General features: G+C 38.7%; 1 long non-coding RNA gene across 1 annotated transcript; it reads right to left on the bottom strand.

Moving 5' to 3' along the window:
- Positions 1–4,618: 4,618 nt before the first annotated feature.
- On the bottom strand, positions 4,619–10,935 carry LOC116502189. The gene is made up of 3 exons (XR_004254545.1): positions 10,890–10,935; positions 5,288–5,369; positions 4,619–4,923 (listed from the first exon to the last, which is right to left on the bottom strand). It is a non-coding gene; the product is annotated as an uncharacterized LOC116502189 (long non-coding RNA).
- Positions 10,936–15,278: the final 4,343 nt, after the last annotated feature.

The following is a 15,278-nucleotide window of genomic DNA, read 5'->3' as shown; positions in this document are numbered from 1 at the left end:
ATAGAAAATGTTCTTAATGTATGCAAATATAAAAAAGTTTTTCAGTATAGCTTTCCAAAATAAATAATCTCTTGGGCTATGTGGGTGGTGAGGTACTAGAACAGGTTGCCCAGAGAAGTTGTGGATGTCCCATACCTGGAGGTATTCAAGGCCAGGCTGGACAACCTGATCTAGTGGATAGCATCCCTTTTCATGACAGGGGGGTTGGAAATAGATGATCTTTAAGGTCTCCTCCAACCCAAACCATTTTATGATTCGATGAAGATAACTACAGTCAAAAAAAATAACATAAAAAAATAACAGTGTTGTAGAAGAAGGTTTGGGGATAGACTATTATTGCATCTGATAGCTCTGCTTCATATTTTCCTTTGGTTCCATTGTTCAACAGAACATTTAATGATGTACTCCTATGGAACAGTGTTATAAAATGTAATACAGAACAAAACAATTGAGATCCATAAAAATGTCAAAGTACTCAAACAAACAAACAAAACCCGAGTAATTTCAGTGACAAAACTCACCAAAATTGCAAAGGAGCATAGGCTGGTTTGTGGAGAGCAAAACATGATGTAATCAAAAATATATAAAATCTACAGCTCTGCTGCAGAAATTTTGCATTAAAATAAATCCAAAGACAGCCAAATTCTGTTCTCTGTAATGCTATTTTATTTCCAGCCAATTGATTTCCAGCAATATACATTTGGAATAATTCTAATAGTTTTGCCACTAGAAGGAATTTTCCTTTGTATTAGGTCCTACTTAAAAGTTATTACTAATGAGAACCATTATTAAACAATTTCAAGTTTTTAAACAAGATACTAAGCATGACTGAAAGTATTGTTTCAGAAGGATGAAAGTCAAAAAATAAGTGCAGTTGTTTCCTGTTTCCAGCACCTTAGGGTTTTATCTCATGTTATATGAGTGTTGTGACTTATTTTCTACAATGGATATAGAAGAAATAGAAGACATGATGGATCACTTATGCAAAGAAACATATTGCCAACTTCAGCTGTCATAAGCTTTACTTTAGTTTGAATTATATTTACACGGTTCATGACAAGTGCAAGCACTTTATACAGTTCAAGAACAAAGTTTCCATTGAACATAAGACAGCTTCTGTTTGTGTAAAACCAGACCAAAAACCTGGACATTTCCATTGCTCCAATGCTGTCAGAAATCTCCCTTCTTATGTCACTTTGGAGTTAACACTAGAGTTAACTTTTAGAGTTTACACTATAATGACACTATAGACACATCTGACACTTGCACAGTACAACCCAGACAACTTTTAAACTCTCAAAACATTTATCATTAATAAATTATTTAACTCAGTTATAATAAAGGTTTTAAAATTTCACAGTATTTTCATGTGTTTATTGCTTCTACGCTACAACTTATCCCTCAGGCACATTAGCCTGGGTCTATTTTAAATCAAGGTGAAGCTTCCTTTGATAACCAAAAATCACACAGAATCACAGAATTTCTAGGTTGGAAGAGACCTCAAGATCATCGAGTCCAACCTCTGACCTAACGCTAACAGTCCCCACTAAACCATATCCCTAAGCTCTACATCTAAACGTCTTTTAAAGACTTCCAGGGATGGTGACTCCACCACTTCCCTGGGCAGCCTGTTCCAATGTCCAACAACCCTTTCGGTAAAGAAGTTCTTCCTAATATCCAACCTAAAACGCCCCTGGCCCAACCTAAGCCCATTTCCCCTCATCCTGTTACCAGGCACGTGGGAGAATAGACCAACCCCCACCTCGCTACAGCCTCCTTTAAGGTACCTGTAGAGAGCAATAATGTGTGTGCATATAGAGTCAAACTCCATATAACGTTGCCTAGGACATGGTATTCACCAGTCCCCTGTAGAATTCAACAAAACTACACCCTTTTGTACATGCTGAGTGTGCAAATTTAAAAAAAAAAAATAAATAAATCATTTAATGCTCAGTGTGTGGAAAACAAAAACAAACAAACACAACAACAAAACAACACAGCCACACAATTTTTTTTTTTTTTTTGTTAGCCAAAACAAAAAATTAAATCAGCCATGATATACTGAGAAACCTCTACAAAATCTTTGTTGTTAGGTCCTTTGATCAAAGTGATAGGAAAATACTCACTGAAGACATGCTTTTTTATGGAATTCCAGCAGCTGCAGCACAATCATGTGATTTTACGTCATACCTATATGTATAGGCAACTCTTTTTTTATGACAATCAAATTATTATTTTTTTTTCTAATTCCTTGTATCAGTTATAAGCACCACTTCTGCAAATAAATAGTTTAAAAAACTTTTACTTTAAAATGGAACACCCTAAAAAGACATTTTAAACTATTTTAGTCTGAAATTTTAGGTAATTGGTTTTCACAAAGAACTAGGGAAACCTTTAAATTCAGTAGGTTGGCCTGTAAGACTTAATTGATGGATATCCTCTTTGCACACGAGGAAGAGGAACAATGGAACAATATGCTAGAAGAGTCATACATGTTCATTAAGCAGATGAGAGAAATAAAAACATTTTGATTACAAATGAAAGCAAGAGGATTTATGCAATGACCTGTATATATCTTCCAGTTATTGAAATAAACCCTATTGAATTTAGTCAACTCTTAAAATGGTGAGGAGGAAGACATTTCTAAGGACAAAACTAATTTATTTTCTCTATTAAAATCTGAGAAATTGCTCAGAGGAGAAATATTCTTCATATAAAATATCATATATATATAGCTATTTTTTGTATATATCAAAATGCATAAATTTGTTTTGGTTGAGAAAGAACGAATGGATCTTTAGAGGGAAAGTACCACATGACAATGGAAAATATGCCACGTTTGAAATCAGTATCAATGCAATTTAGAAAAACAAATACCATCACCACCTCAGGCAAAGAACCACTAAAGACACAATAAGTATCTGAAATTAATTAAAAAAAGAGGTCAGAGAAGCAATCAAATATAAATTTCCTTGGAAGGAAAATTGCTGCTGAGATATAAAGGTCTGTCTTTAAATGGGAACATTTAAAAAAGAAAAAAATCATTTGTCAAGGCTTTCATCTTTCTTTCCCTAGCTTCAGTGCAGAGCATCCTTTCAAGAGATAATGGAGAGGCAAAGCCCAACACAGTGCTCCATATTAGCCTGATCACCACCCTGCAGGCATCCATCCCAGCCTGGATGCCTCTATTGTTCTTGTCCTAGGGTAGGCTAATGTGCTCATTCCAATGAAGGCGGTGCAGGCACCAAGCATCATTCTCGGGTGACCCTTGGCTGGAGCATCATTTATGGATGGGAGGGGACTTCCTCTCCTGGAAGGCTGCTGTGAAATGGACCTTTATGAAGATCAGTGTGAGCAGAGGCAAACGCTGCCTTAGGAATTGGCACCACCAACAAACTGCCTCACGTAGCCTTTCAAATTCTTTTCCTCCTCAAAATAGTATTGCTTCTGTCTTGCCTTCTTCTCTCCTGCAACTCTCTGTGCCCCTCATGTAGGCACTACTCTCTTTATGAAATAGTGACACCTTCTGTTTTTAGCCTTATCTGGCCAGATTAAGACTGGTAGTAGGGTATTAGCAGATGTTCAGCCTGGGAATTTTTGATATCTCTTCCAAGGAGATGAGAGTGGAGATCCCTGCAGCACCTCCAAGGACAGCAGCTGAGCAAAGAGGAGTGCTAATTTTTTGGAAGACTGCCATGCCTTTGCAGTGCTGTAGAATGCACCACATGGAAGACATGCTAGGGCATCTTCAGCATGAAGACTTTTGCCTACTCACCTGCAGAGGATATATGACAACAGTCACCTCCCTCAAAGCATAATCATTACATGAAAGGTTATGAGGCTCTCACAGTAAGGCTACTCACACAAAAGAGATAATACAGATGGGAACAGCTTGGAATATATAAGCTAATAATACTTTTTGCTCCAAAGAACAGACCTGAGGAGGGGTGAACACCTCAGGAGATTCTCTTCTGACGGCAGGTGGTACAGCTCCTCTATGTCACCATACTATCTGGATGGTAGTACCATGTGGATCCCAACACTTCCAGGTAGCAGAGTGGTAGGAGAACACAGGAGGGACAGAGCACTGTACAGATGAACAGCTTCACCATGAGTGGCAAAGAGAAGGACAGAAGACAGAGAAAATGTTAGGGTACCACATGATTTCATGGAAAGCATGTGTCAAAGCCATTAGACTTCTGATTTGGAGCTGTGCACAAACTGTTCACATTGAGCCTATTTAAATACATGACATTTTTACAATTGCACTCAGTCTCTTTCCTATTCTTTTACAATTAGTTCTTATTTTCCTGTCTTTAATTAAACTATAAGCTGTTTAGGGCACCATCATGACTACTCCTATTTATACAATGTTTGACACATGGACTTTGAGACATTACCAAATGTAGAGAAAAAAAAAAAAAAAAAAAAAAAAAAAAAAAAGAGAGAGAAATATAAGACAGCAAAGTATTATGAAATAAGTTCTAACTTAGAAGTCTATTCTTCTAGACTATATAAACTTTGGTTATTCAGCTCTGGAAAAGTAAAAACAGAGAAACCAGTGGAAAAACATTAAATAGAGAAAAAAGTATAATAATGTATACACATGCCCAGAGAAATGGAAATATAAGCAGGAATAATGGAAATATAAGCAAGAGCAACCACATTAAAAAGCCAAGTTTTGGATCAGTAATGCAGCGTAATGTATGCAGGTGTTTTATAAAAGGAAGCCAAGTAATTACTATGTCTTAGAATAAAACAAAAATAAACAGTCCCTATGACTCTCTTCCTTTGGATTCTGCCAAGGAGCAGGTTGTCCTAGTTTAAGGATCAGTATGTATTCTTCAGTGTATTTTGCATCTTCAGGAAGGGTACAAAACCTAGATCACTTGTAGACCTTCACTTCCTGGAGAAGACCCACATCTGAAATTGACACAAAATTACATAAGTGAGATCTAGATTTTTTTTTATTTTTTTTTTTAATTATTATTTTTTATAACCGTTCCTAGGCTTTTTAACCAAGGGTATGGTTCTACTATAATTTGCTAAGAAGTGCTAAACAAAAGGTATCTTATAGCAAGAAAACAGGCTTCCACATATTTTACCTTGTCAGATTTTATTGAAATATTTGAATGTTATTGAACTACTTGAATTTAAGTCACAATGAAAGAGATGAAAAAGCCCTTTATCTAGCTGAGCTCTCTTGCAGACAAGACTCTAAACTATTCCTTCAAACTCCTCTTAATTTATCACTTGGATGATTTTGTTTTTCTTTGTTTATACAAACCTTGTTTTCAGTCTTGTCATATCCATATTGAGTTCTGTAATCTCACCACTGCACAGTCAGTAAGAAGAACACAAGAAGGTACCTGAAAAACAAAACAAAACAAAACAAAAAAAAACAGTGATACAATGATATCAGTAACTATATGTACACATGAAAGGCCAAAAGAAGAAATACATGTAGCTGGGGAAAGGGGGGGGGGAAGGGGGGGGGGAGGGTTGAGGACAGAAAGAAGGGTCCCATCTAGAGCCCAAATAGGCCATTGGCATTGAAAGTTAAAGATGTTATGCAATCTTCCTTTCCCTAAAATTAAGATCTTTCAGCTAGGCAAAAAAACAATACCTCATAACACAACATGCGCAAGTCTCAACATAGGCAGACGAATGTGAACATTTTATACGTCTTTGATTTGTTTTGGAATATGTTACTGCCCTTTCTGCTGAGTGACCTCATCACCCAGCCTTAGCAAATGCTGCTGAGCTGACCGATGAACAGTGCAGACACTGCAGGGTGAATCCAAGCATTTGACTAGGAGAGCAGAGAAAGATGACATGCTCCAGAAAAGCTTTTTCCTGGACCAAGAATGGATAGTTATGGCAAACAGATGGAGGGAATCAAATCCAAAACACAGTGTGTGACCTATCTCAGATAGAGTCTCCTTCTTGCATTTCATTTTGGCAAAATTCGAGTATCGCTTATGCCAACAGAATGTTCCTGAGCTGCAGATCTTGTCAGCAGGCTCCAAGTTACAATCCTTCCCCTATCAAGACTAAATGGACAAAATAGTTCGGCAGTAAATATTGCCCTCAGAGAAGCATATACAAAACGTAACATAACATAAAAAACAAAACAAAGCAGAAAAGCTATTCCAGAGTCAAGGGAACCCATTTTTGCCTTTCAGCAATGTGACAGCCTTGGTTTCACATTGGCCAAAACAGGCAGCTCTTTCAAGGCTCTTAAAATCCACAGATGTGAAAGAAAACGCACTCTGAAAAGGGCTGTGTTGTTAATCTCCCTAAATCAAAGATGGAAACAGGACTCCATTTCTCTGTTTGACAACGGCATGACAATACCCTAAGTGAAAAATCGAAGAGCCAGTCCCTGCTAACTCTGCCAAGGACTCAGAGCCACACAGAGATTTCCTAACAGAGGTATGGGTCAGAAAGTCAGGAACCGAGACAACCGGCACAACATCTGGAATCTGAAAGATCCAGCCCATGTTTCTGAGAAGTCTTATTAATTTACTACCTGTTCTCTTAAAAGGAGTCATCAGCCTTTAACTGGCTTCTAAAAATGAAAAATTACAACTGGGGGGAAAAAACAGAAGGAAGGCAAAGAAGACTACAGACTAGCAAAATCTCAGACTGAAGTCATCCTGTGTGGCCTGCTTTCTTTTGTGTAAGTCAGGAAGAGAAACCATCACACAGAAAAATGTCATTGATATTAATAGTTATGAGGAGAGTAACACAAAACATTCATAGTGAAGACATTTGAAATTTAGTCATTGAGTGTGCCAGAAACTACTGTCCTTTTTGATCTGCTGTCGCTGCTTCTCATGACAGCATCCCCCAACCTGTTTCAGCAAAAGTCAACTGCGTTGCTTGAGAAGAAGCTTTTTGACAGCCCACCTTATTTTGAATCAGCTTTGGGCACGATTGCACTGACAGCTATGCCAGCAGCCCAGAAAGGACTGCAACTTTTTTGGGAGGAGAAGTGATAGCAAGCAGCTTGAGGAAACCTCTTCATCAAGGATCAGTACTGATTCATAGCACATGTGATTGCAAGCAGAACCAACAATGTTTTTTTCCTTTCCTGTTCCCTACTCAAAGAGCTGCACAGATCTTTTGTTCTTATTTCTGTCTGTTTCTACCTGCATAGGGTCTGAATGCTTGTTTATCTCAGACATAGAGTAGGGACCTGAAGAACTGTTTTGCTTTGCTCTGAAAGCAGCTCTCATCTCAAGATATACCAATTCTCATCAGTCTGTTCTATTTACAGCTTTCTGCCATCCCCAGCCGGACACCCCTCTTAGTTCAGAGGGGTGTAACCAAAGGTGCAGACTTTTCTCTATAGCTTATTTTTGATTTTGTCAATGTTTACCTCATGTCAAATGTAATGAAAGGCACCAGAATAGGAAGCAAACCCTACCTCTCCTCTAGAGCACCTGTCCTCACAACAATTGTGTCCCTGGCTGCCTTGGAGAGTTGTACCAGTTACAATCCTCAGAGCTTGGATGGGGATTATCCCAGGAGATGCACTCTGTGGGTTCAAAGCCCTCCTCCAGAGTAAGGAGATGAGTACCATTTGAACCTGTACCTTCTGCTGCAGCAGGCTATGGTTGAACTGTCATTAACATTGGGGACTACTTAAAGTTCCTATTTCTGAGTAAATGAAAAGCCATTTCTGTGTTTCTTCTGTCGCTCTATTCAGGGAACTTCTGAGCCCGTGGAGGAGCCCTGGATTAGTGAACGGGTGTTTTCTGTTTCTTTTAGATGACTCTTTGAGACTTCTGTTTGGTCTTGGTCTTTTCAGGAGTAGCGTGGTGCTTGAAAATGGGGTGGTCTCAGTCATTCTCAGAGACTTGGACATTAAGATCCTCCTAAATCCTCCTTTAGTCAGTGTAATTTGCTGAAAGCTTCTCCGTGCTGGGGTCTGCTTCTGACTATGTCTTTTTATACTGTGAGAACAATGGGATTCAGATGTTGGGGAGGGCTTGAGGGACTACTGTAATACAAATAATACATTAGTATGACATGCCACTTGGAGTGTGAAAAGCACAGTATAAAATCCCAACAGCTGCATTCCTTTGCTGTTCTGGCAAATAAAACTCAATTGCAAACACAGAAAGTGGATGCGTGTGCACCTGAAGCAAAATCATCTTTCAGCCTGAGAGACTTCTAGTGGAAACTGTTGTGCTGTATGTGCCAAGTCTCAGTTGTGATTGTGGTGAGCTGCCTTTCCCACATACCTCCCCCAGGCAACAAAAGAATCAGATGACAGGATTTTTGCTAGCTTGGCATTACACAAAAGGCCTGTGGGGTGGGTACAATGGAATTTAGGCTGGGCATGAAGGCAGGACAGAGCAGCATGAGTCTCCAGCAAACAATAGCAACAGCAGGATCAAAACAGCAGGCAGAAAGCATATGCACAATTACCAACAGAAAATATCTGGAGCTACAAGGGCATTAGATCCTTAGCCTTGTCCCCAAGTAGGATTCCACTGTTGCTAATGTAACCACTACTGAATCAGACATGTATTTCACACAGTGCAATGCATATTACCCCAAAAAGAAGGTGAAACTCGTAGGGATTAACCTAAGGCAACAAATTCCAGTCTATTCCTTCAGGTTTACAGGGCATTAAACCAACCAATGTCCAGACTTCCATTGCATAACAGAGGCACAAGCATTAATGCACAGAAGCAGCAGAACAGAAATTCAGACCAGTTGCCAACAGCAGAACCCTGTATACAAGAAAGCAGGGAAATATATACAATCATACCTGAATAATAAGTGTCGAAATGAGAAACACTGGAGAAAAGAGTCATTTACTTTGCACAAAAACCTGCTAGTTTATTTTTCCCTTTTAGAGAGTGGGGATAAAAAAAGTTTTCTGCTCACTGTCTCAATTCTACAAGACATAAACATATGACAAGCTAGTTGAAAAACAGCTTATGTTGGAGGGGAAACTCACAGGAAAAAAAATCTTGAAAAAAAAAAGTTAATTTAAAAATACAAATCCCTTCATATAAATATATATATGGTGTAAAGAAGAAAAACACTTCTTGATCTAAAGTTTCAGGTATGCACCTGAACTGTGTGAGAAGTCATTCTCAGGTCTGGATTTTTGTCCCATCTTTATCATATTGGCATTGAGGGTAGAGGGAAAGAGAAGGATCAAAATGAAAATATGGCAAGTAAAAATGGCACATTTAGTTTTTCCAAAACTATGAATAATTTTGCTGAAAAAGAAATGAAAAGGGTAGTGAAAGATAGATAAATGGTATATTGTACTGGAGGGGAAAACTCTATCAGTGAACTTGGAGCATCTTCATATGGTTATTAGAATTTTAAACCATTTTACCAATCCTAACACAGTCAGGTAGCAGCATGCAGAAGTGCCTGCATTGTTGTGATTTAGACTATGCTGGCATTCAAAATTACAAACAAAACAAAACAAAACAAACAAAAGTCTTACTATTGTAACTGGACAAAATATTTTGTTAAAATCCTTTCTTCAGTATGATTGTTTGGGCCTGAGTTTAGTGCTACAGACCGAAATAAAATGTTTTACACTGCTGATAATTTTTCATGATTGGTATTGTTTTTAGTGTTTAACCTCTGCCCGATACATTCTCAGAACATTTTCTAGTTGCCAATACATATGCTTCTGAAGTTAGAAAACAGCTAAAAAAACAACCTGAATAAATGGATCCTGTCCATACTATGTAAATGACCAATCATTCATCTTCAAGTACTACACGTAAGCATGAAGTGGGAATTAAATGATATATTATTTTTGAGGAGGCCTTCCAAATAAAAACGTCTTCAGTATATATGAAAAATAACACATACAGATACTTAAAAACATTTCCCACTCCTCACAGTAGAGCAGTTGAGGTCTGCCAGCATGGTACTTCCCATCTTAAGAAGTGATAGACATAGAATAACTTTCAGTCAACTCACAGAAGAAAATTGTCAAGACTAAGGACAGAACACACTATACATTTCAGAAACAGCTGCCAGTACTGGGCAGCCAGTGAGATTTCCAAAACTGCTCATGCTATATTAAGCAAGAGTACCTGGACAGAAATTGAAAGCAAGTGTTAAAATCTCTTTGCAAATCCCATCTTTGTGATTCCTACATGTTGGTTTCCTAATATGATCATGAGGGCTAGGACCTGTAAGCAAAACAGCCATGGCTTTCCACAGTTTTACCTGGTTTATGAAGAAGTAAAATACCCCTATATAAATCCATGTGCAAACTCCTGACACAAATCAGATGGTGAATATCAGATTCTTGGTTATAGAAGAGTAAACAAGAGTTAGGCCATCAATGTTTATTCACTCATTCAGCCCTAATGCAAAACTATCTTTCAGCAGCGTCTGGCATGAGAGCAATCATGACAGATTTAGAGGCAGCTTAGTTCAATGCTCTACTGCTGAGACATGACAGTCTGCCAACAGTACTCTTTCCTATAAGCTTAATGGACATTGTAGCAGAGCAGCAGTCACTGGTGACTACTCATACACAATTCCTTAAGGTCTACCTGGCACTGGCTTTCTAAGATGGCTTCCAAGGCTCACCTTTTTCATATCTTTTCATGTGCTTTAATACAAAAATGAAGGCTAAGAAGATACATATAACTAACCAAAGTAGCCAGAAATCTTGATCTGAATCATGGGAGTTTTGTTTGTAAGTTTTTGCTATAGATTATTAAGAAAACAAACAACCCGGTTTTATTAACAGTTTCTGTGATATTCCAGATGGCAGAAATTCATTCTTCAAAATCTGCTGAAATGTTAAAAGTTCTGTTTGATGAAGTATTGGGATCAGCTCTAACTTGTTCCTACAGCCTAGAACAACAAGTGAAAAAAGCTCTCACTCAGATCCGATCTGCAGCGTGACTCATCGTGCCTTGACATTTCCCCAGCCGCTGGAAGCGAAAGCAAAGTGCAGGCTCATTCTTCAAGAGAGAAATTCAGCACATCGCTTTGGGAAGGCCAATGACCGGTTCTTTCTAGTGATTTTTTGTGCTGATACTGTGCTCCGGGTTATTCACGTCAGGGGTGGGTGGGAGAGCGGGAGCGGAGCTGCTCCAGGTTACAGAGTAAACAGAGGGTAAGCAGAGGGCTGACCACTCTGCCTCGCTGCCAGAGCCAGGCTGATTGCTGAAACCATTAAAGCAGCAGCCCTGGCAGCAGGAGGCTCTTCAGCCTCCAGGCCACCATAAAACAGGAGCTCCTTTTTTCCACAAGAAGAAAAGGCCAGTGTCTCTAAAACAAGCACTTTACCACATGGTTCTTTTGGTGGAGAGAAAAAAAGCCTGACACTGTACCTCAGAAAGGCTGAGGGGTGGGGGGAGGGAGAGAGGACAACAACAAAAAAAAAAGCTGCTCTTTTTCTGTGCTTATGTACAACTTCCTTATTTGTTAGGGAAACAAATACAGGCAATATAAGCAATACAACACAAACACATCAGACATGATTTTTTAGTATTATGTACTTGCTTTACTAAGTTTTTTGTCAATGCTTTTTCTGCACACCAAACTAACTTAAGGACTCTACTGCATGAAGGTGCTACCTTTTCCAGCCCCAGATCTCAATGTATTTCATACAGAAAAGGCAGACTGCAAGTAAGGCTGGGCTGTTTCTCCATGGCATAGGCACCCCCAGCCTTCACCAAAGCCTCGCAGCTTTTTGTAACACATTCATTAACATGCTGCTAATGATAAGCATCAACTCCATTTTACCTAAAAGGAAAGTGAGTCAGGAAGAGCTGGGCTGGTCAGTCTAAAGTTAGAGATGGACCTAGCAATCTCTCAAGGTCCATTTTGGAGTGTGTTACACCTCTTACTGTGGCAGGTCCATCTTCTCTGTAAGAAGACTTACTGAAACATGAAGATACTTTAAGATATCCGAACAGAGTGACCTATAATATATACTGCCATCATGCAGCGATTGCAACCTATATTTATACAGCTAACGGTTTACTCTTTTTTTTTTTTTTAATAATTATTATTATTTTTTATTATTATTATTTTTCTGCTGTAACTGATAAAAAAAGGACACCGAATCTGATTTCTTTCACAGATTTCTTTCTATCTAGAACGTCTTCCTACATGCTCACAAACTGCAGGTCTAAACATACAAACTGAGATCTGTGCCTCTGAAAGCACACATCAGTGCTTGAAGTAAATGTTTAGCTCCATTGGCTTCAAGAAGGAGAAAATGTATACTTCAATAAATGTTCACATCCCAAAAGGCAAGTGATCACAGAGTGGACTTGATGTCTGCCTTAATATGTTGTGTTTTGATTTCTCATGATGTGACAGAGTTTATGTCAGGCAGAGTAGTTAGCTATATAAGCCTTTTCTAGGTCCATCACATGAGGAACCGATGAGAGCTTTTGGGAGCTTAGGCCTGGCTGCCCTCAAATTACAATGGTTACCACCCTGACTTACACATGTCCCCATGGACATATGTAACTTAGGTTAAAAAATGCTCCTGCCAAAAGTATAGCTATAGCTGGAGCATCTAGTGGGGATGCACCCAACAGTTCAGCAGCTGATGAATCACCCTTTCCATCACTCATTCATGTTTTAAATTACTAACAGCTTTTACCTCCTTTCTGGCATTTTATTTCTCTTATTCCAAGGTGCTTTCAAAAAGTCAGTATTCCTATCTATAATGAGTTCATGGGAAGTGTTTTCTTAAAGTTCACAAACAGGGTTTACAGCAGAACTGGGAACCCTCTTTAGGTCTCCTAAATAAATGATGAGTGCTTTAACTACTATTATAAAATCTTACTGTATTTAACCATCTCAGTAACACATGGTCTGGCTCTCCTCAGCAGACATAGCTTAAAATATACACGAAGGAAGCAATAGGGATTTGAGCGGAGTTTGCAAAAGACTTATCAGGAAATATTTTGAAATTCAGATTTTCCTTCATACTCTTCAAAGGATTATGTTCAGTAATCTTACAGTGAAGCCAGACAGAGATTCAAGCTGAAGCAGCCAAAGCAGACATTTGGATAACAATGTTTTCATCAGTGTTTTGTACAGGTTTTGAGATATATTATCTCTCCCATGCTGGTTGATTGCTTGCTCTAATCCCTCCTACACATCTCTCAATCTCCTCATTCCCCCATACCCAGCAAAACACTAAAATGAAATTGCTATCATTGTGCTCATAGGTAATATTTCTTCTCTTTGCTTTCTGTCTCATCTATTTAAAATCATAATCTCTTCAAGACAGAGTCTGTTTGTTTTTTTTTTTTTTTTTTTTTTTTTTGTGTGTGTTTGTAAATTGTGTGACATATGATACCTAAACTGAAGACAGGCCTTCAGGCACTAACAGATGAACTTTGGCACTTCTTGATGAAGTGATTAAATGCGCCTACCTCACATTTCTGCCAGAGGTAACTGTCATCCTGGAGCAAAGGGAGATATGTGCTTGCTCTTCAGCCATCTCGCTTCACTGCTCAGGCTATTATATTATACATCTACAACTGTCTATACAATATTCAGTGCCAAGCTGTGAATTGCAACAATTGAGGAAAAACAATTAAACTGTTCATCCATCCATATCTCATAAAAGAAGCTAAGGATCCATATTTCTCAGAATAAAAACATTATTACAATGTGAGCATATTTAGCACTTCAGAAGAAGAATTTACACAGAATATGTTGCACAGCTCCTTAGTAAAGAAGTTTCCATCCTTCTGTAAGATCATTTTTAAAGGAGCTGCTGTAGAAACAGTAGAAATTTCTCTAAGGCTACAAGAGTGCTTGTATTGTATCCCTAATTCTACTGTCTAAGAGACATGAATAATTGAGTAAGTCACAAACATTTATAGATATTTCTTCAGTGGCCTAAAGCACATTTAGGCAAACTCAACTCCTGTGAGACTGAGAGAGCTGGATTTCTAGTTGTGATATAAACACCTCTCACATAGCCCATGATATCACACCTGTGATATATACACCTCTCACTCCAAAATACAAAAAAAGAAATTTTTGACTTCAATTAAATAAGTAGGTAATATCACTTTTATTTATGTTCTCATGGAGTTTAACAGTTAAATATTTCACAGTAGATCAGGTATTTGGGGCACCTTTTTTTGGCTTCTCAGGAACAGCAGACAGCTATTCCTTCCCTGGCTGCCACAGGCACTGGCCTGGCCCTGGTGCCTGAGACTGGGGCTGCTGGGCTTGCCTCTCACCAATGTCTCCACTCTGTCCTGTGAACTGGACAAGAGAAAAGCATCCCTAGCTACTATTATCCTTTGTCACAAGTAGTTTCCAAAGTTTCTATCCTTGTGTCTTCCTCCCTAAATTATCCAGTCCAAGCAGAGAAAGCGTTTTTGCCAAGGGGGCAAAAAGGCTACCCAGAGCACAAGCAGCAGAGAAGGATCATACATTTGCATCCAGCATTCTTCCCTGAGCAAGAGCTGTGGTGTCACTGCAGAAGAGGTCATGGAGAGAAACCCAGAGATTAGTTTGCTCCACCAAGAGCTCTTGCTTTCTCCTCTCAGAGTCCCATTGTAAAAAGGAAATGGGATCACAGAGATCAGAGGTTTCAGATCCAAACAGCCCATAAAGATAAGTAATGTTCTCAATTCTCCCTTCATTCATTCACAAAGGCATGATAACCAGACAGAGCTGCACTACTGACACATGAGGGAAAAGGAAATTAGTGGGGAAATCCTGTGGCAACAATTAGAAAAGGAGCTAAGGGAAAGCAAAATAAAATAAGACAAACTTTTATTTCTGCTCAACCTCTCTTCTTTCTACCACACAGTTTCTACAGAGTTATATCCTTCCTATTGAATTTACCAAGAATTATTCTCTGCTTCCTATCTGCCCCTCTTAGTAGGTAATGAATTCCCCAGCCTCAAGTCAGCTGTGAAGCTGACTCAAATTCAAACTATATAGTTGTATCCTACTAGGCCACGTTTATCCCCCAGATGTATGCACTGCCCATTTTACCTCTCAGTACAATACACTGCTCCAGGCCTGCACCTTGTGCAGTCCTTCTCTTCCTCTGAAACCAAAAAGGGTTTATAAGTTTTGCTGAGTATCAGTTCACAGGTTCTGCCTGTGGGATACAAGCTGAACAGCCCTGGATTTTGCTACTGAAAAGGACTGATACAGAAAACCAGTCTGAAGATTTTCTCTCTCTCTTTTTTTTTTTTTTTTTTTTTTTTTGTTGCTGTTTTTGTAGTTCAGGATATCCTTTTATAAATTGTTCCCTCTATAAATCTGTAAGG

The sequence above is a fragment of the Aythya fuligula genome, chromosome 1 (assembly GCF_009819795.1).
Source record: "Aythya fuligula isolate bAytFul2 chromosome 1, bAytFul2.pri, whole genome shotgun sequence".
Taxonomy (NCBI): Eukaryota; Metazoa; Chordata; class Aves; order Anseriformes; family Anatidae; genus Aythya; species Aythya fuligula.
The sequence above is the reverse complement of the archived record's forward strand: the minus strand, read 5'-3'. Positions and strand labels throughout refer to the sequence as shown.